At 37.7% G+C, this 22889-nt stretch overlaps 1 protein-coding gene across 1 annotated transcript in view; it reads right to left on the bottom strand.

Annotated features, from left to right (window-relative positions):
• The window catches only part of lrfn5a (leucine rich repeat and fibronectin type III domain containing 5a), a 166788-nt gene extending 153152 nt beyond the window's left edge, over positions 1-13636 (bottom strand). Inside the window, exons 1-2 of the mRNA XM_042388543.1 lie at positions 12708-13636; positions 11421-11480 (exon numbers count right to left, since the gene is read on the bottom strand). The gene's annotated coding sequence lies outside the window, so the exon portion shown is untranslated. The remainder of the gene's footprint in view (positions 1-11420; positions 11481-12707) is intronic.
• Between the last annotated feature and the right edge of the window lie 9253 nt (positions 13637-22889).

The raw sequence follows: 22889 nt of genomic DNA on the forward strand, positions 1-22889 counted from the left end.
GCCAGGACTTGATCCAGCTCAAATGTAAAGTTGTGATGAAATATTTTAAATACCTGTGAATATTCTTAATGCCTACAACACTACTAACTTTTAGATACATTAAATGCAAAACCAAATTTTAAAGGCTCATAAACAATGGCAGTTTTTAGGAATGTCATGGTGGGGTTTCGGTTAACCTTCTATCACTTAACTCATTTACTTGATTGCGATGAAAAAGAAAACACATTTCAGGAATACTATCACTACCAATAATAATCATTTTCAAGTCGGTCACTGATTTGAAAAAATCAACGTGTTGATAAAGACAGCATCAGCGATGTGGAAGCCACAACCCGAAGCATTGCTTTTAGGATTTGATTCAGTGTCCTCCTGCTGCATACGCTGTGCTCCATGCAGTAACAGTCCATCACAAACTCTGCATGGGGCACATTTCAAACCACTCACTCCATCACTCTGCTTGTCCTCCTGTTTCTGATTTTCAGTTTCCCTCTGTTCTGTCTCTCTCCTCTTTTCATCTCGATTTCACTGTTCCTTCCTCCTCTTATGCCCCCCTACCAATTTCTTTTTTCCTCGACTATTGTACATAATATCTTCGATTGAGCTGTAACACTTCGGGCTTTCCACAGCGGGACTGGATTTAAGATTGACATTCCTGTTGTGTTCTTTATTCAACAATAAAATAAAGGAAGAAAGAAATAATATGCATGCTTACACTTGTATCTCTCTTTCTCAAATGTGTTTTTTCCCCAGAGAGGTGGAGGATTATAAGCATCCACGTGGTCTGTGCCGGACGTGAAAGAACTCCCAATTCTCTTAGGTAAAATGAACAGGTTCTGCCTCAGTATTAAAACCTTCAATCTTCTGATGAACATGAAGCTTTAACAGACTGAGAGAGCGCAAAGCTCACTCATCCTTCTTGGCCAATCTTAAGACAAGCACCTGAATTGTCTCAATAAACAACATCCTGAGATAGATTCGGTTGATGGTTTGGAAGGGAACCTTGGATAGTGCCCCATGAACCACCAATTTCCACTGATTGGCAACTGCACGCATTACTTCATCGTAATCATTTGACACAGGTAGAGATGATGAGGACTGTTCTCTTTCAGGAGACCCACATTACAAGAAGAGATAGCTGAGGTAGAAAATGAGAAGCCTCTGTCCAGTCTGAGTTGAAGGAGTCACAGAGTGGACTCCCATGTCCTTGGTCCACCTTTAAAACCAATAAATATGCCATGTAGACCACAGTTGTGGAGGATGTGGGCACGACCTGATTCATCTTTACTATTCCAGGGGCCAGTCATCAATTCAGCCCAAATGACTCTTCCAGGCTCTGAGCTATAAGCAGCTGGCTTGGGCAGGTCAATGCAGCAATCACTCCTTTCACCAACTCTGTAATGCTATTTCTAAACCTACAGTATGCAACTTTTTGCCTTGATTGACATTTTAACAAAATACCATCATCACTAAACCAATTTCACACTGTTCATTCCCTCTTTCTGATATAACCTTACTAAGCAAACATAAAGCATGTTACATTTAGATTAAATGTGTCAAGGAGACACACCATGTTAAGGTCATGTAACCAAGGATTGGCAACACAAATTTGTATTATACCATGTATGTCATTCTCCTCCACCTTTCTTGTCGATATAAACTGCCAGTTGTGTGGAAAGGCAGAGCTTTTGTAGAATTGGCGTCAAAAATAGCAATGCCATCTCGGTGAATGACTGTCCTACTTTGGTAATGCTTAATGATCACTGAAATAAACTTCACACAAATTATTGAGGCCAACGACAAGGTCTGTCTGTGTCTGATACAATGACTTGTCTTCCTTATTCTACTTGTACTTGTTTCTCAGACACAGAGCAACAGTTTCTTCAGAGAATAAAAGGGACTGGAGCACACTGATTAATTCACAGCCTTTAATTGTGCAAACAGACTAATGTTTCAACACTACTGTGTCTTCATCAGAGTCAGATCTGATTCAGCTGCATTTTGCTGGAAGATGTGCAGAGAATCCTGTTTCAGTTGGAAACAGTTTCTTCAATCAGTGGACTGCTGAATGTTAAAGAAAGCTTAAATAACACAAAATAAATATAGTTACTCTAGTGATATCTCTTTAAATGAATAACCTGCTTTGGGTGTATATGAACACTATATGGATACTGTTTGATACATCGTGGGTAAAAAGTACCTTCTCTGACTTCATAGCGTCCTTAAATGAAACTGCTCTAGTTTCATTCTGTGCTGTCAGTCAATTTAACATAATGGCGGGTGTCTCAGACAGCGGATGTCTCATTTTGAGACCAAAGAAAAAAAAGAGAATGCTCCAAACCAAGAAAAATTGTATGATCTTTGACAACTGAGTCTTGTGTGATACATTTTCCTCTTTTCACTTCAGGGTTTACAGCTTTGTTGAGAATGTAAAGAGAAAGAAAAAAAAAAAAGTGAGGCCACATGGGGAGTTTTTGAAGCTCAACATGCACTTTCAGGTTTGAAAGTTCGCTAAGGCTCAAACACATTCACAAACTGAGGATGACGGTTGGTCTGTGTGAATAACTTTTTTTCTATTTGTTGAATAAATAAAAGAGGTGAAAATTGGATTTAAAACAAACAGTGCAAGAAAATGTTTGAAATTGGATTTAAAAAATACCATTTACAGAGCAATTTTTTCTTTTTTCATTGTTGTTTTAGGGAGTCAAACACAATAAACACATCTTCCTATCTTATCATTAAAAGCCATTTATGAGCTGTGCTTATCGCCTCATTTTTTGTACGTGATAATGAACATTGGCCTCATTCAGCATGAAACAGAAACCTTTTTTTAATTTTTTTTTTTACATGAAATGTGGCTCCTTCTAAAATAATCTGTAAATTTTCAAGTGGAAATTTGTAAAAAAAATAAAAAAAAACCCAACGGTTTTAAAGATTTCCCTGTCAACATGTGAGAAACAACAGTGCACTGGAAATGTGTGACCTGTTTTACATACCTACTCCATACCTAAATCGATGCCAGTTCCTCTTGTTTGCCTGAATTACAAAACAAGTGTTGTAAATTAACAATAATTTGCTTCAATAAGTTATAATAGCAAAGGGGATATAGGGGTGGATGTAGGGATTTCTGGTTTCACATCATAACTCCAGCAACACTTCATTTTCAATGACCATCCATCCAGTGACTGTTCAGATATTTTAGTTTGGACCAAAGTAGTGGACTTACCGACTGACAGACCAACATTGCCATCTACAGAGCCACTGGCATGTGTTTCAGCACCTTGGGATTAAGAAAATTAGACTGGCAACCTGTGTATAGGGTCTCACTGTATCCTGCTCAATGCTGAGGTAAACTCACTCCCCCATGTGACACTAAAGAAGCCTATTAGGAACATGAATAAATACTCAATTTAGAAGCAAAGGATTCTTTTTGCCCAAATTTAGCATTGTGATGTGATATGATCTGATGAGGCAAAGCAGAAGCAGAATTATGTGCCAACTAAAAGTAAATGAATTCAGTGCTGCAATTAGCATCGGTGTGCCAAATAGCTCAAATGAATGGATCATAATAGACTCCACTGCAAGATGTTGCAACAGACTGCATGGGAAGAGAGACAGGGAGAGCCAGATATTTGAGTCTCTGCTTATCTCTTTCTCAGGTTTCCCTCCCGAGCTCTCCTTTCTTGTCTCCTATCTCTCTCTCTTTCTTTTTGTCTCAACTTCAACTCAAAGCCAGCTCCCTGTCTCTGGAGGATGAACCAGGACAGGAGAGAGGGGGGGAGAATAGGGGGAAGTATAGAGAAAGATGTGTCCCTGTCAAATAAAGCTGCTTATAAATCAGCTCAAGACTTTGTTTCCATTGTCTCTTGATAATTGTGTGTATTAGCTCCAGGGGCCATTTTGCGAATGTGTGTGTATGTGTGTGTTTGGGTGCAGATTAGAAGCTGCAGGTGTCTGCACACAGAAGACAAAAACACTCTTGCGCTAGATTATTCATGCTTGCATAACTCTCCAGGCTTGGTTTGTCCATGCAGATGGAAAAAAATGGAGGTGAGAGAAAACAGAAGAACGGGGATGTGGAAAATAAAGATATGAGAAACAGAAAACCAAGCATGGAAAAGTAGAGGAAAAAGCCTGGAAGGACGGATGAGGGATGACAAGTAGTGAATTTCAAGGCTTCTCAGGGTAGTTATCTGATGTGCATATAAACACCCAGTGTATGTGAGGACTTTGTTGGGGAGGCTCCTCTGGTGCACAGGAAGCACTTTGTCTTATTCATTTGTTTAGAAAAAATAGAAGATGACAGTTAGCATGAGTCATGCTCCCATAGCTGGGCTGTACAGTGATTTTGGCAAGGTGGCCACAGTTGGAAATGCACGTCACATGACACCCACTATCCCAAAGCTTTTTCAGATAAACAAAATGACTTCACAAACAATCTGAAATAAGTCTTTGTGTTACACACCATATAAATTCAAATGTCTTGTACAACAGAATCACTTAATTGTTTTTGTGACATTCATGTGTACACACAGTCAACATGAAGTTCAAGATTCTGGGAAATGCTGTTTTTCCCCTTTTGTTAACAAGAGTTAGATAAAAAAGATCAACTCCTCTCCCATCTCTCTGTGTTAAAGGAATAGTTTGACATTTTGGAAAATATGAAGCCACAGCCAGCTGCCAGTTTGCTTATTTACAGCTTATGTCTGGCTTCCACCAAGAAATTGTTATAGCACATAACAAAGCACCTAAAAACATAAAATGACATTTTAATGTTTTGGTTCATGTCCAGAATAAACAAACAAGATACAACATGTTGATCACTGGGCTTTAGAACTGTTAGAAAATGTTTTTTTTAAACTTTGGACAGAGCCAGGCTGGCTGTTTCACCCTGCTTCCAGTCTTTATGCTAAGCTAGGCTAACTGTCTCCTGGCTCCAGCTCAAAACTTAACATACTGGCATGAGAGTGGTATTGGTTACATCATCTAACTCTTGGAAATAAGACAAATTAGCATATTTTCCAAAATACTGAGTACATCAATGACATGAGTGTTTTTTGTTTTTTTTCAAATAAAGAAAAGAGCACCAGTAAAATTTAAAAAAAAGTATCTCCAACATAGTTTGATTGGTCTCCGAGAAAACATCAAAGTGAAGAAGGCTTAATGGGATCTCAAAAAGAGAAGGTTAAGTAACTTCATATAGATCTCATTGTGAAACATCTGTGTCTTTACAGCACCATAAAGGTTCTGTGTGGAACTACTTGACCATGGTGAAGTGGTTTCCTAAAATGTTTACAGCTCCATAAAGAAAGTTATGATCCAAAGAACCACTTTGCATCTTACACTACACAGATCCAAAACCATGTGTTAGGATTAGGCCCACTGGCTGAAAGCATCCACCAAATGATATGTGTGGTGAAGGTTTGACTCTCCCATGAGCTTTCCCATGCATAATATCACCATGGCAATGAGCAGGTGGACTACAGGAGCTGTTCTCCTGAAGTATAAGTAGCAGTGCATCGCTACATAGCAATTAATGCTTATGAAAGCTGTTTATACTGCTGTAGGAAGATTTACTGTAAGTCTCCCTTTGGATAACATAGACTAACAGATAGTTGCACAGTGGTAATGCACTGTGCTTGCATGCATGTGTTTTGACATTGTCGTCAGGTAGGCAGAGATCCTCTGTCGGGCTTGTTTTGCCCTCAGGACATGGTAAGATTTTTATAAGATACTCACAGATGCAGGGTTTACCCGAATACCTGTATCTCAGCATGCGAGCTGCTTCTATGCTGTATATAAATGAGCATCTGGGGAAAGAAATATTATCTTGTTTTTTCCCTCTCCATCTCCAACCCCTTCCACATATACAAACTCTAACACAGAAAGTCATACATACACAACCTTTCATAACCACTGGGCAGAAAGAAGAATTTCGTTTTAGATTATCAGCTTCATTATTTTGAACACATGAAAGGCGATGTGTGCTGAATAACCTGACTCTAAATTATTCCCTCAGGCCCTTAAGTCAAATTAAACCTGGTCTGATGCATTTGTATGTGGAGCAGAGTGAGTGTGTGTTTTTGTCTGTGTCCGCATTAGTGTACTGATTTTTAAATGTAATTAAAACCACTTTAATCTCTGCCAGGTAAGTGGTGTCTAATAATTAGGAGCATATTCCTCTCAGGTCCAATTGGCTAAAACAGAGTCAACCACATGTGTGCCTGCATCTACCCACAGACAAGGTTGGTCTGATCAATATTAATGGTGCTGGCTGTTTTGTACCATCATTAGATTTACCACTGATGTTGGTAAATCTACTGATTCTAATGTTGCCCATCATCCCAAAATCTCAAGTCACAGCATGCATGGAAAATGTGAGGAGCTTTTTTGTGAAATGCAAAATACAAATCAGAAAAACTAATTTTTAACATTTTACCTGAAATTTTATCTTGTACCTGTCAGTTGTTGAAAAACTATTACTAATGCCTTTCCAAACAAGAAATGTGAAATGTTGTAAATGAGATTCTTACAATTTACTGTTAAGAATAAGAGAAATCCATGCTTGCCTTTAATCATGACATATCCCTCTATATGTAACATCATTCTGTACATATAAAGACAAACAAAATAACTTGATTACATTGACATGAGATTGAGTGTCATTGAGTGTAACTTCCATCAATTAACATAAGAGGAACAAGCAAAACCGTATAAAAAGGTTTAAGTGGAATCAAATAATAGTGGTAAAAATTTGAATTTAATTAGTAACTGAATAACTAATTGTGAAATGTGACCACTACTGAATACTTAACGTTGAAATATATATAACATTGAATTTATTGCATTGCAATATTTTGCTTTGAAAAGCATCTATTTGAATTTATGTTTGAATTGAATTCTCAGTACATCATTTTAAATAGTACAATTTCAAAAATTTGACTTTGAACATTGTTTTCACTGACTCAGATATAGAATTCAAGAGTAAAACATTCAGTTAACAAATGAATATTAATCCATTTCTGATCTAAAAATCTTGAACATCAAGCTACCAAGAAAACTTCTACCTCTTGTATTTTAGACTGATTAGAGGTCTGGATCATCTGATAGGACAGATGTTAAATCTGCAGGATGACATCATTTATCTATGCCTTCCAAAACCATTACAAATCACTATCGAAAAATAAAATGTTTTATGATGTGACAACACTGTGGTTAAGATCTGGTTAGGTTTAGGTACAAAAACCTCTTGATTAGATTTAGAAAAAGATCATGGGTTGTGGTAAAATGATCAATGTGTTAAGGTAAGGGAAACATGGTTAACATTACTTCCTTAAGGTCATGGTTACAATAATAACCATGTGGTTAGGAGATGATAGTACTTGCAGTTTTTAAAAAACAGTCTTGACTGGTGGTTGGAGAAGGGAAACAAATGATGATCTCCTGTTTGTTGACCCATCCTTCCACCTCTACCTCCTCCCTATGCTGACTTTGTCACTATATATTCAAGTCATCAGATTTCCTCCTTTGTTCCAGTTATAATTACAACGGCCACTGATGTAAATATAGGTCATTTTGGGCCAATGGCAATTATGATTGTCATTTTTCTGGGGAGGACACTTTCTTCTTTTCAGATTCAATTGATTGGTAGCCAGGATGTTCTTAAATTTTGTTTATTTTATGGTGTTTTGGATCCAATTTTGAGCAAACTTTTTAACATGACTAGATGTTTTTAGATTAGAATTCGACAAATTGAATTTGAACAACCTTAATATATTTTTTATTGACTATTTGGCACTTGAATTTTCTGAATTTGCAAACCCTAAAATCAATCAAACAAACAAACCAAAAATTGTTATGTTTTTAAACTTGCACGACTTGAAAGTACCTGCTGGAAATCTCTTAGAAGGGACTTCAAACAGAAAAATTCAGATAGTTTTCATAGTAAATATTTCAGCTCTATAAATGTGATGGTATTTAACTTCCAACACTTTGTGTTCAGTAGTAGTTAAATTTCCCAAATAAGCATTCAGTTGGTTGTAAGAACCTAATGACGAGCTTAGGTTAGGCTAACTAATCGCTACATGCATTGACCATGTTAGTGAAATAGAGGGTTAAGAAGTGGTGTGAGTTGTAATTTTTGACATTCTCTCTCCAACCCTCCATGTAGACATGTCATCTTTTATTTTACGCTGAACCATCAACATTTAAACACAGAAGTATAGTTATTATCATGTATATTGTGTTTGAAGAAATAGGACTGATTAATCCCCTGGTGGCTAATCACTGTCATTTTTCATTACTGGCTGATAGAAACACTGGTAGGTTTGAATACATGGTGCAGGTGTGTGTGGGTGTGTATGTACACTCATTTGCAGCACGTCTACATGCTTTAATCTGTGTTTGGATTGCTAATGAGAGCAGCTGCATGTATGCATGTATAGCCATAGAGGCAGGTGCGACTGTGTTGGCATACAAGGATCTTGAAGCAAGAAAAAAATATCACACATACATGCATGCACACACGCACACCAGACAATTAAAACCTCATGATTTTCTAAGCGTGTGTAATTGCCTGTATCTCTGTGTATGCCTGTATGTGTGTGTGTGTGTGTTTGTTTGTGTGCAGCCACAGGAGGCCTTTACAGCTCATCTCAATCAGCCGTCTCCACACCGAGAGCTACAACACAACTACAAGTCAATTAGCTTCTGTTCCGCTTCACTCAGCCCAACTGTGAGGTGGCACAGAGAGAAAACTTTGAGATGCAGACTTGAAGGAACACACCAACATTTAAGCAAATCAGATTTTTGATCAACTTGCCATCATGTGAGAAAACTGGTAGCCGTTTCCCATCTGTGTTCAGCATTTAGCATGCGTGGCTTTCTTTACCACTGCACGTGCCATCAACCCAGAAATAATCAGTATTGGTAATTAAAAGGTGTTAGCAAGGGGTAACCCACCTTAAAGTGATACTCTACCTACAGTTGAATTAGGATTGGATGGTTGCCATTGATTCTCTATTAATAAGTTATCAAGGCAGAAGAAATGAAAGCAGTTATTGTTAAACTGAAATACAACTGAAGACACAGCATCCATATCATGACAAAAAATGATGTAGTGCAACATACTCAGCAACTGGATAGTAAAGGAGTGTTGCCATATTTCTGCTATGAAAAACTAGTGACCATTACAATCCTTTGCAGACTTCAAGCTGACCACAGCTGCTGTTTTCTGTGAAGATGCCAAATACTAACCTTGAACTGCCACCATGCAAGCATTCAGTGGATTAGTGTTTGAAACTCAAAAGATTCGGTTGTAGAAAAGCTTTTCTCATCTTCCTTCATCTTACAAGTCTCTGTTGGGAAAATTCATTTTGTACATTACAGTAACTAGAATATAAATCGTAATTTATATTCTAGACCAGGGATTTTAAAGAGATTTTTAAGAGATGTATTAGTATATAATAAGTCTTCTGTGGTTTGTGTCTATAGTAGTAGTTGCATTCCCTTTGATGATCTACAAGTGCAGAACCTAGTTAATACTGACTGAAATATATCAATGAGTATTTGGATGGACTCTCATAATTTTGTACAGTCACGTGACAGTCTCCAATGACTTTGGTGATCCCCTGACTTTTCCTGGAGTGCCATCATGAGGTTGACATTTGTGGTTTTGTGTGACATTTCTCAACAACTACTGGTTGGATTGGCAGATATCCATATCCCCGTCAGGATGAATTGTAATCACTTTGGTGCTGCCAGAGGTCAAAATTTAAATGTGTCCAATATTTTGGTTTATGACCAAATACCTGAAAAATCTTTGACATTTCCATTAGCCTCAGCTGCATTTTGTATTTAGTGTAATTAAGAGATGTCAACATGCTAACAAGCTAAACTGAGACGGTGAACAGGGTAATCATTATACCTGCTAAACATCTGTATGTTAGCATGTTAATCTGCTGACACTGACATTTGGCTCTAAGCACCACTTTATCTAAGCACAGCTTCACAGAGCAGCTGGTGTGATGGTAGACTTTCGTTCCTTTTAATCAAACTTTATTAACCCAAAAAGCTGGGTTTGCACAGTGCATTTAAAATCATTTAGAGAAAAGTATAATATATTATATATAGTGTCCGGAGTGAGATCAAGGAGGCTAGAATGGATGATGAAAGCTCTGAAAAGAGCTGGCAAGTGGATCATTTTTGCCAAACTGTAACACACACACACACACACACATATATATATATATATATATATATATATATATATATATATATATATATATATATATGTGTGTGTGTGTGTGTGTATATATTGACCTATTCCAGATGTGTGATATATTTTCTTATTGTATATATCTGGCATTTTTCTATGTATGGTTGTAATGCATATTGGTATGTATACTCATGTAGACTATGTAGTTATGTCAGTGACAATTACAGCTAAATGATACTAAACCAAACTAAACCAACTCAGTGACATCTGTTATGCAGCAATATCTATTTGAAATTTGCTGAAAGTAGCAAACATTTTCACCAATAACTGGTCATACCAGATGGTGTGTTTATTGCTTATGAATTCCAAATGTTCATTTGTAAGATAAATAATGTGTGATTTCTTCTTTCAAAAGTATGTTGTACAAACCATACAATGTTTCAGTGTTGAAATTACCAGTTGTGTTCTGTGTAGATTAGTGTTGCTCTAATTGGAGTTTGGGAACTCTCCAGGGTCTTTGAGTGGGTCTGCAGCAAAATGAAGAATATATTTGTGTGTCCAAACTTTCGACTGGTACTATATTTAACTCTGATTCAATTCACCAGCAATTAACCCAGTTCAGTCTCACATAATCACTCTGTCTATTTTATTGAAGTGAAGACCAGGGCGGCATAACTATAGAAGAGTCCTTACGGTAGAAATATAATACATTCAGGTCTTTTGGTTTCAGACTCTTTGTGGAAATAGGAAAATTAGTCTCTTTAGCTAATGCTTAGGCGAGATTGTTATTTTAAAGAGGACAAGGAGAGTCTCAGGAGTACAAATCTCTCCAGCCAGCTCCATGACTAGACTAACAGCTCAGCATGGACAATAAAACTACTGCTATTGCCGACCACTCCAGCTAATAATAGGTGTAATAAGAATATCAATGTTAATGACCTGAGGGTTATTTAGTGTAATTACTGAGGTATATAATACATTACAGCTGCTCTCTCAGAGATATATATACAAGTAATAGTAGAGCTTGTTACATACTGCAGTGCACATACAGGTAATGGTTATTTTGTATGTGCTTTATTGCCGTCCTTCCAACACACATTCTGTCCTTTCGAACATATGTGTCAGAGTAATTGCTGCAAATGTTAAGGCATATTTATAGGTAGCTGTCACATACTACACGTCTGCATATCAAATTCACATCACTCACATTCAAAACGCCTGTTGTAAGACATGGACACCGGCTTCTCAGTGTTCCACTTTTTTCTCACTGTAGATGACAAAATGAAAAATCATAGAAGTGAAAAGCAATTGAAAGAAGAGGAGAATGCAAACAGGAGACACTGAGAGGAAAAAACTGAAAGAAAAGCAGTGAAGGCTACAAGGTTTTGCATCTGAAGGCCTCCTTTCTCTAGCTTGACAGCATGAATGTCTTGACTGTGACCCAGATCTTACTTGGATGTGAAAATACGGCAAGTGAAAATTGTGCATGAAGATGTTGCCAGGTATCACAAACCAGTGTTGATCCGGCTTTTACTACCTGCTCTATTCACTGACTGGAATGGGCATATTTGCGCATTCAACAAACATCCAATCTTTTTTTTCCCCTTTATGTTTTCAGTATAGAAGAAAACTTTCTGCTAGATCTTTCTTGTTTTTGAATGAACATGGCCTTGTGCCACATTGTGTGATTGGATCTTACATTAAAGAGCTCCTATGTGATGTTGACATGTCCTTGGTTCTAAATGTTGTGTATTATGTACTTTAAAACACAGCAAGTTGGTATTGCTATTTCCAACTGAATGAATTGTTGAATTTAATAACTGGTGGTGATTATTTTTTTATCATTTCCAATAGTCTCTTATGTATCTTTTATCTCTTGTACAGTATCTTATTCTCTTTGGCCGTTGGAAGCCAGTTTCCTCACAGCACATCATGAAAATGTAAATTAATCAAATTTAACTGGATTAGCCATTGATGAGATGCATGCAGAGATCTATCAAACCATGCTGTTAAATGATAAAGCGAATAAACGGAAAGCTAAACTGTGGGTTATCTTTCAATTTAGGGACTTTTTTGTCTTGAGATTACATGTCAAGTCAAGTTTAATTGTATAGTCATCCAAAAAACACATCAGGCTTAACTGGCCAAGACTTCCAAGACAGCAAGGAAAAACTCAGAAGAACTGCAGCACATAAGGAAACAAAAGGTATACACTATACTCTCTTTTGAATTGACAGAATTCTATAGTCAGATGTTTCAATGATGCATTTCTTCTGTGATCTGGTTCTCTCATTCACAGGGCTGCAGTCTGGAAAGTGTGCAGAAATTAACTTAATGTCTCCTTTCACTCATGAAAGGGTTTTGCTAAATTATACTTCACTTGGATGTTTGACTTTCTCTTCAGTGTTCACAATGATGCAGCATTTGTATGTGCAAAGTTTGAAGGCTGTTTTTGTATTCATCTGCTGAAAGGGGGAAGTTTTTCTGTACTCACCTAAAGGGCTCTTTCTTGGTTGCGCTCACATCGCTGGCATTTTTCTAGGGCACACTGAGGTTATTTCTTTGCCTGCACTGGTTGGTATCTTAGTGACAAGCCATGCGTCCCAGTGGGGAAGGAGGAGTGGTAGAAGGTGTGCTGTTGCCAATCCAGTAGTGCACTGAAATCTTGAGCCCGGTCCGTTACCTGCCTGCTCAGTGCAGGTTGAACGCTTGTGTTCAAAAAAAAAAAAAATCACAGACCAATTAGAACTTTTTCTCTCCACTAATAGCTCCCTCAGGAGTTACTCATCCTCTCCCTGTCTGTATTTAACCGCAGATGCTTAATGTATGGATCATTATGATGCCAAGTTAAATCGTGAACTATTATGCACTGAAAACATTGTGACTGTCAGATATTCATCATGTCCAGAAAAGGGAATTCAACTTAAGAGACATCATTGGTGGTATATTTAAGCTGCTGTATTTATGTGAGGAAAATTCTCTGCAGGATTCAAACTGTCAGTGTGTCCTGGCGGGGACAGCCCTGTGTTTAAAGGGGATGAAAGTAGTGAATGTGATTAGCCCTGATGCTCACAGCTTCTAACATGCCCACCCCTAATGTATGATAATGTATTCTCTCTGATTGCATCCCGTATCCAGGTGCGTCACAAGTGCACCACAGGTGCACCTGGACATGAAAATACTGTGATCGTGGTCTGTGATCTGCGCTGCAGTGCTTGGTTCACAAATATAGAGTTGATTTGCATAAGAAACTGTACAGAAAATCAAAACCGACAAGTTTCATGTGCACATAAGCCACAGAGGTTTCTGTGGTTATTTTGCAACATTCTGCGGAAAAATTTAACCAGTGAAACAGCCATGTATATTTGTGCTTTCACAGTGTACAACATCATTGCATTCACCAGAGTAAAGGAAGGCCATCAGTACAGAAGACTAGCTGTTGTGGATGACAGATGCTGGTTAGAGTCAGTCATTAATCTTTATTCAGTCTCACAAGCATTAATGCCATAATCAGATAGTGTGATCTTGTGTCAACTAGTTGAGAAAACAAAGAAAGAAAGTAGAAAGACAAGTAAAATGAATAAAGGGGTTTGTGTGATTTAAGAGGTTTATATGAATTTGCTCTGACCAAATAAAATGACAAAATGTTATGGAACATTATACTTTGACCTGCTCTGAGCAGGTGAGCAGCAGAAGGTGCAAGGCACACTCTTTCTTGGCACCAAGATTGCAATGAGCTACTGTATTTGCATTTCCACACCCTCTACTGCACCTCTCCTCCCCCTGTGGAGCACTAAGCTACCAAACCAGCGCAGTTGAGGCTGTACTCTTTGAGAATCCCCACTGAGCTGTTATTTGTGCATTATGCCCTTCCCATTAGCTTGAGCAAATATGCAAATTCTGAAGACTGGGCAGATGTTTCTAACCTAATCTAATTATTCTGCCACCAACACTTCTACCATGTTCAAAACTGCTTAAATTACTCATCTTGTCTCTTCTAAAGTTATGTTAAATATTAGTTGAATTTTTTGACACCGTCTGTACCTCATTACAGTACTTAATAAACTGGCTACTAAATGTATATCAGCTCTCTTTGATTGCAATGATTATTAGATTCTTTTGTGTAATTTTGTTGCTACTGTATCCATGTGTATCTATCATCCAAAACCATGTGTACTTCTACCTCAGTTACTTCCAGCACTTCCTAGATTAGCATTTGGCATCCCACAGAGAACCAGTGGGATGTCAGGACCCATAACTGAAGGATCCATCTCCAACAAATTTCTTTGGAACACAATGCAGAATTATGATTTCACTCTCCTACACCTTCTGTCCCTCTAGTCTGCTCTCCAGCTCCTTTTTCTCTCATCCCTCTCAATACCTCTGGAGAAGTCTCGCTGAGAATTTGATTGACACATATTGTGATTTTTTTCCATCTATTTCTTCCTAGTTTATGCCACGGTGAGGTAAGCAGAACAGAACGACCCTGTTCTCTCTGCCATGTGTACACATCATTCTTGGATGTTGACAGAGGTTTTGATTGCTTAACCTTTGGTGTTTTGAATGGATATGTCAATAAAGCCAGTCACCTTTTTTCCCCTCATTGTTAGGTTTTAAAAGCTCACCTTTCCATATGTGAAATATGTTGGAAGTCCTTCTTTAGTCTTACACCCAAATTGCTAAAATACTGACATTCACCATAAAATCAAAAGGAAGCAAAAAATACAAATCTAATGGAGGCCGTCACTGCTGCTAGGCAGAGTAAAGGTAACAAAGAAGTGTCCTTGGTTCTGAAAGCAGTTCAGCTTTGAATGAGATTGTTTTGTGTATCCTTTGCTTTTCTTCTCAACGTCTTTGTTTGCAATATTGGATTTAAACAGCCAGGGAGCTCTCGTGTGCAGCTCTCCCCACCGACACAAATGTGAGAGCTAGAAGTGTGATGCAAAGTAAATAACTATCTGTATCTGATTATTTCACAAAAAATATATACAATATATCCGTGGAAGGGGTTTACACTAGAAGTAATCAAGACTGCTTTATTGTTTTCTGTTGCCATTTTTACTCCTCAGAAACACATGTGTTTGTTTAGCTGCTTACAAAATAACATCATACTGTATGTACTAAAGGATATGGTTGGTGATTTTCTGTATTTTTCTTATTGTCAGAGAATTTCAACCAAAAATGAAGTAATCCTATTGACAAGTACTGTGTGTGTATCCAAAGCCTGATATATCTTATACCTCTGTGTCGTAGATCTCTGTTGTTGTCCCAAAACTATTAAAAACACATCAGTGAACCACACAGCTACACTGGGTGACATGTTCCTTTAGCCCCGAAGATTTCAGTCACACCAAAGATCCAAAGACTAATGACAGCGATTATGTTTTCAGTCTACGGGGAGCAGTTCTGTGTGAGGCAGACACCACTGAGAATGCGTGGGAACACAGTTCCATAGCTTGTTGTGCTACATAACACAACTTGTTGACTTTGTGCTGAAGATCCTTGAGAAATTTACAATGTAGTACAAAGTCATATCAGGCTTTGGATACACACACAATGCTTGTAAGTAGGATAAGTTCCTTATTGGTTTGCACATGAGATTTGTTGACTATAATATAGAAAATCACCAGCCTTATCCTTGATGATTTGTATGTGAACCCTACTTAAAAACAAAGAAGGTATGTCTAAACTGAGTCTGTGTTGTGTAACTGTTAATGGTCTGGGAGGAAATGAATAGAACGAGAGGTTTTAACAATAGAAATTAAAAGTCAGAATAGCTAATTGAACAATATTACATGATTTGTCCTTAAAAATGGGAAGTTGTGCATATAACCGGGAGGGCTCACATGGATCTTAGTCTGAAGCATCTATGATTCAAAAGTGAGAAAGTTATAGACGAAAATCTGAAATCTTTCTTGGCCAGTGGCAAAGCATGAACCTTTAAGATGGTCCCTTACATCATCTTGTCAGTTTTCCGTCTAAGGTTTTCAAGGTGCCAAGCTTCAATATTGGATCATATGTTATGGTTCTGTTCGCAGTCTGACTCTATGTTTCTAGCTGCTATTCTCCACCGGTCCTCCAGAGGCCGTCAGACTTTTCTCCATTTTTGTTTGGACTGTACCAAGTGAGAGAAAGCTGATTTGAGTTGTGTCTTTACAAGACTATCTTGCATGGTGATCATTTGGGTTGCGTATATTGGTTGGTCCGTCTTTGTTTTCATTCCGATCTGAACTCGCACAGCACATAATCTGTCTCAGTGATAAAGAGGATTGTGTGTGTTTTGAATGTGCTCTGGGTTACAAATTGTTTGTGATAACTGCATCCACCAGTTGTGATTCTATGTGTAGTGCCTGAGCTTCGTATTGTTTTTTCCTCTAAGTCATGTGTTTTCTTTAGTTTTATCTCTGCCTTGCTTTAGTTTTATTCTTGACAGTTTCTAAGCTTTTATTCCTATGTTTTCCTGTAGCCCTGCTCAGCCTGCTTTCCCCTGCTCACCTGTCCTGTGTTAGCCTTGTCAGCCTTATCCTGTGTTTTGCCTGCCACACCCTCCTAATCACCATGTTACCCAATCATCATGTTCCCTCCATAATCTGGTCCCTACTAACCCCAGCTGTGCCTTGTTTTGTGATTAATCCCCTGTGTATATATACCTGTCTGTTCTCTTAGTTGTTTATCAGATTGCTGCCAGTGTTCTTATTTCATGACAGCCTGTTATCTGTGCCTTATGTTACCTGACTGCTGAACTCAAAGTAAAGATCTTAAATCAGTAATTTTGCCTCAGTCTCTGCATTTGGGTCCACCTGCTCTGCTACATGTGACATCATGAGGTAAAAACAACACCTGAGTAACTTTAATCAAGCTTAATCTTGCACTGCCAAACAAATCTGGGGTTTGTACTATGAAGCAAGTTCAACATACCCCAGATATCTTTTCATTATCTGGCTTCACCGAGCCTAACATTTGCCGTCCAGATAACCACTACTATGAAGCTGGCCATCAGCTAGCTCAGCCAACTCTGGCTTTTCCAGTTACAAGGGGTTGTTAATTACAAGCGACATCATCAGAACCATGAATGAAGTACTTCATATCATATGGGATGAAAAGTAACTGAGGAACAATTCTTTAGGGACAGCAAAAAGTCATATTCAGCTAAGTGAGATGTAAATGACAGCCTGTAATCATACAACAGGATAAGAAGATGCAGACACACTAGAAATAATTTCCAAGTATTAAAAGTAGGCAAAGGTTTAAGATACATGTAGGAATTATTATATGACTAAAGTACAGAGTGAGAATTTTATGTTATTTAGTTGGATGATAAACCATTCTGAATATGTCACATAAAAAAATAAAGTAATGTCAGACTGTTTCTGCTACCCAAGCAGAGTGGAAAAGTAGTTAATGACTGATGAGATCTATCTGACTGAAATGTTGCATTTATAATCATGGGAGCCAATTAACAGTGTGTTGATTATTTTTCTAATAAAATCTTTCGTTTTTATTTCCAGTTATCATCACACAGATGTCTCATGTTATTCTGCAGTGATTCAGTGAATCAGAGTGTAAAATCATCCATACTGTCAGCTGTCACTCAGAGGATAAAATCAGCTTTGTACAATTAAAATGCAGCTAAAATCATCATTTTGTCTTTAGTAAACAATCTCTCTGTTTGTTAGAAGCCCTGTTTTAAAACCAGAGTGTAAATAGAAAGCCTGGAACAATACATTTTTTCCACTGACCTATAAAAACATATATTGCTCTTTTTTACTTGTCACTTTTTTTCCCAGTGATCTGATTGGTCAGTGGTCGGGGTGTTGACAGGTTGTGATCCTATCCTCTGAAGTTAACCTGCTTCAGAGCAGGTTAGCTGTTCAACATAAGTTACAATGGCGATATACCCCAGTAAGAAGTGAACCACCGTCATAGGACTGAATACCCAGAGTTAAACCTGAAGTTACCTCGCTAACCCCAAATCCTGCTATGTAGCACAGGCTTCCAATGATCTGTAGCCTATTTGTTTACAGTTTTTGAAGATCTGTTTCACAGCATGGCTTCTAGCTGTTCCCGTTTACTCTGTACAGACAGCAGTGACCTGGATTACTGTTAATACTAAACAGACTGAATCTGATAAGTATGAGCTAGGATCTGAAGGATTTATGGATGTTTTCCTTTGATGGACATCAGATATCCTGCCACCACAGTAAAGAGTGGACTGGTTGCAGCAGTGTGTGTGTGTGGTGTTTCAGTGAGACTGAGATATCTGAATATTGTATTTGTATTCATATAGTAAGAATGCTCAAGGCTGACTTTAAAGACAGTATTGGTATATTTTTATGAAAAGGCCTCACAGTCACTGAGTCATTTTCTTTCAATTCCTTTATGGATTTAAGATATTTCTTTCACCATTTTTCTATTCATGGAAAACAATATGGGTCAATGTTTTGATATGTAGTTGATAAGCAATACTTTATTAATGGCTTCATGCTGTCTGACTATCTTTTTCTTTTGACAAGATAAGATGCCATAAACAAGCAAGGTGTTCTTTTGTTTCCCATTAATTAACAACAAACTGTCCTTGAAAGAAGTAGGAATGAATGTCAGGTATGAATGTGCTGTTCATGCTAGGGTGAAATTCCCCATCGATAAAGAGCTTTGTTTTATTGTGTGAATCAAAGCAGACGGGTTTGTGTTCTTGCAAGTCCAAGGAAAGACATGCAGTATATGATTTCCTGAGCTTTAGTACAGTGCTTAAAAGCCAGAATGTGTCAAGATTACTAAGGCTTTAAGCGCTAATGAGCTTATTGTGTCTTAAAGGAGCCATTACAGGATTGACTGGGGCTCGACCAGTAGGTATTACACTTCCAGTAATGGATTTAACTGGACTGTGCACCTGGTCTTCTCCTCTGTCATCCTACTTCCATTGTCTCGCCAAGACCATGATATATATCTGATGATGTGAAATGCTTTAAAGTTGTGAAATATATTGTGTTCCATTTTAAACCTGTGATGTTTAAACTAGATGTTAATATAATTTAGCGGAAACTAAGTGGCTATTAAAAGATTAATCTCAGACATTGCTGTTTTATTAGATAGGTCAGAGTAAAAGACTCAGAAGACAGTGGTAAGAGATGATTCAGCTTTCAGAACTAGATACAAAGTAGAGGTGAGCTAGTACACCATTATCTGTATCTGTATCTGTTCAACCAACAAATAAATGATCTGTATCTGTACTTGGAATGGGCGGGGCTTAAAGCAGAAGTGGGTGGAGCCTAACAGAAGTTGTGGCTGTGTCAATGGCAAGATTTTGTTGTGTAGTATAGCAGCAGTAAATTTTGTATAGACTCTGTGTAGGGGAGGAGCTCTGTGTATGGCTGGCCTATCACAAAATGATGTGGACACAGCTGCCCAATAAGGATTTTCCTTCATCATGAGTACAGATATTGATACATTTTACTCGGATGATACTCATGCTTGTAAAAAGTACATTATCCATACCAGATTTGTAGATTTGATTTATTGATTGGGACAGTGTGCAGTTTTAAACATTAAAGATGCACTGCAATGGAGTTAGCTCGAAGCTAATTTGCATCCCTAGTCCCCCACAATCAAAACATACAACAGCACAACAACAAACAGTACAAAGCAAAAAAAAAAAAAACACACACAGAACACACCATACAAAATACCAAGCTACACACAACAGCACATCACATACACCCACAATGTCAATTAGAAATTAATAATGTAAACTTTTCAAATTAAAAGCAAGACTACCTGAGCTAATGAGAAGACCATAGATGGAGGTTAGACTCAGTGATCACACAGCCGATTGGTCTTTGGTAGATTTTAGTAGATACTCATTTCAATCGAGTATTTGGCTCAATCCCAATACAACTCCCGCCAAAATGTTGGAATAACAGAAAACACTTTAGCCAGCTGAGCCAATAGGTGTTTCCCCTCGGGGCATTTTATCCCTGCTGCTGTCAGTCAGTGCACTCCACTCCACAGACTGACAGCAGCACATTTTTCTCTGTGCTTTTCAAAGTGGTGCAGCAGTAACCTTTCTGTAGTTTTTTCAGTCACCATACAGCCTGATGGGTATCTGCTGTCCTGTGGTCACGTAATATGACTGCTCTCTCAGTTTGTGTGATCCATGCTTGACATCTTGGGTGTGTATTTGAAACCAGGAACTCGTAGTTCATCACGATTGTTCAGAGTGGGTTTGATTACGTGACATTTCGGTTCCATTTGTTGGGTTAACTCAGGTCAGGCTTTTCACATCAAGCCCTTTGTTAAACAGCTCCCTGGTGTCACTGTCATGTACAGTACAGTCACGTACAGTATAAAAGCCATAGAACACAGGAGCTCCATTAAAAGAGGACATAAAATAGTAATCAGACAATTTTGGTGGCTTAACATTCCATAATAGACTTATCTCTTCAGTCTTGCAACCCTGTCTTCTATAAATTACATTTATATACTACTAATTATTCTACAGCTAATAGGTTTTGTAAAAGATGTAATGCCACCCATATGACATTTTTTAATCAACATAATAAGAACACATTTTCAGTGACTGAAAATCTGCAAACAACAGCTGCAAAATGTTGATCTGCTGCTATGTTATAAAGACCTCTATGCTTTCGGAAAAACAGTTTTTATCCACCACATATCTGGAACAAACTCCCAGAAACTTGAAGTCTGTTCTGACTCAACTTCTAATCCAGTCTTCCAATCCAATCCAAACTTCCAATCTTCTTTTTTATTTTACTCCCTTTAAATCCCATGTTTCTGTCTTTTTTACATAATCCTTTTATATTGAATTGTAATTATTTTCTTAATGCCTTTTATGTTTTATGTAAAGCACTCTCATGTAGATTTGAGATTTTAGTAGCGGTTTTTAAAATCTATTTGGATCTTAAATGCTATTCTTATTTCTATGCTTGTTTTTACCATGTAACATGTTGTTGTCCATGTTGCCAAGTATTTTTTTTCACTAAATGAGAGTCACACCCCTTTAACTACTTTTGTTAAAATCTTGGATATACAGTACATAATTTTTGTATTGTTCCTGTGTTTGAGATAATACACAGTTAATCAAAGTGATCATTTTATAAAGGCCCATCACGGGATGTATATGCTTGATGCTATTGTATTTGAATTAATTATGCTAATTACACAGACAAATCACTACAGAAAGCTTAAGTGACCTCTTGCACAGTTGGTGAACTACTGTTTTGTACTGTGTGTCAGTGTTATATGCTTACAGCTTCTAAAGCACCATCTACAAGGGGAAACTAAAGATAAAAAAATGAAAAATTGAGGCTCTGTTATATAATCAAGCAATGCTTTCTGGAGCTACAACTCTGGACACTGTACTGGAGTTATTTTCTGGGGATATAGGCACATTTTCTAGACCATAGCCGTTAGTGCTACTGTGATCTAAAGCTCCTTCGGGTGTACAACCTCAAGCAAACATTTTATGAGTCCATAAATTCACCCTCCTGTACATTGTCAATGGAGCAGAAAACGTATTGTTTGATGTTAGAGCAGATTAAGGGTTTTCTAGCTTTGGGAATGTCTTGTTCATGTTTTTCTATTGACTGAACTGTCCATGATCATAACAGGGCTGGAAGATTGGAAAGCTGCTCCATCAAGGTAGGGCAAAATTCTGGCTACCTGACAGATTTCTTTGTTAACAAGTGTAAATGTGGACAGGTATGGTGGGAATCAGGCATAGTCATCTAGCAGATACACTTCTATTTGTCACAGTTTATGTGTTTCACATGTCAAATACCACTCACCAACTTTAATTCATCATGATGAAACTGTTCTCAGAACAGGCAACACAAGAGAAATAAAAATCATAAATTATGGACATGTCCTGATATCTGAGAGGCAAGGTTTCAGCAACATTGTTCTGTCCCTAATATCATTAGAACAGTATGTATTTTGTGAGCAGATTCCTCAGTATTGCACAGTATGCTTTAGTCATGCCAACAGTCAATTTTTAACTGTGTCAATACTGTTTTAGTTTAGACTGAAACTCTGTATCTTTATCTCACAGAGCATAAAGCAACACTGTTGTGTACATTGCAAGCTGGTAGTGTTATAGTAATGTGATTGTCAATCTCACAGATGCATTTAGACTCAAAGTAGAGTTAAACATGACATCTGCACTGTCATTTTCTAACAGCTGAATTAGCACAGCAGAGAGCAAACAGATAAACGGTTAGAGATTAGATTAGGCACATTCAGCCTGTCAGGAGTTCTGCTGTACTGAGGTTTTTCATTGCCGTGGCCACAGCTGAAATTGCACATTATGTTGGGGTTTTTTTTGGCCATACACATCCATTGCAAAAGAGTGCCACATTCAAAAATTGCTTCTTGAATTATTATACTTTGAGCCATGAGTCCAATACAGAACATACTTAAATCTTTTTTTTTCTTTTGCAGAGCATGAGCAGCTTTCATCGGAATGAATGGATAGCCATGTTTTGGTTTCCTCATACACTCAAATGTAAAATATACTCAAATGTATAATATAGATTTACTCATTTATTATATTTAAAATATGCTACTATAGCACAATGGGCAGACTAGGGCACTAATAGATCCAGGAATAAAAGCATCCATAGAATGGCTTATTTAAACTATACTATACTATAATAACCAC

This window comes from Thunnus maccoyii, chromosome 16 (assembly GCF_910596095.1).
Source record: "Thunnus maccoyii chromosome 16, fThuMac1.1, whole genome shotgun sequence".
NCBI classification, from domain to species: domain Eukaryota; kingdom Metazoa; phylum Chordata; class Actinopteri; order Scombriformes; family Scombridae; genus Thunnus; species Thunnus maccoyii.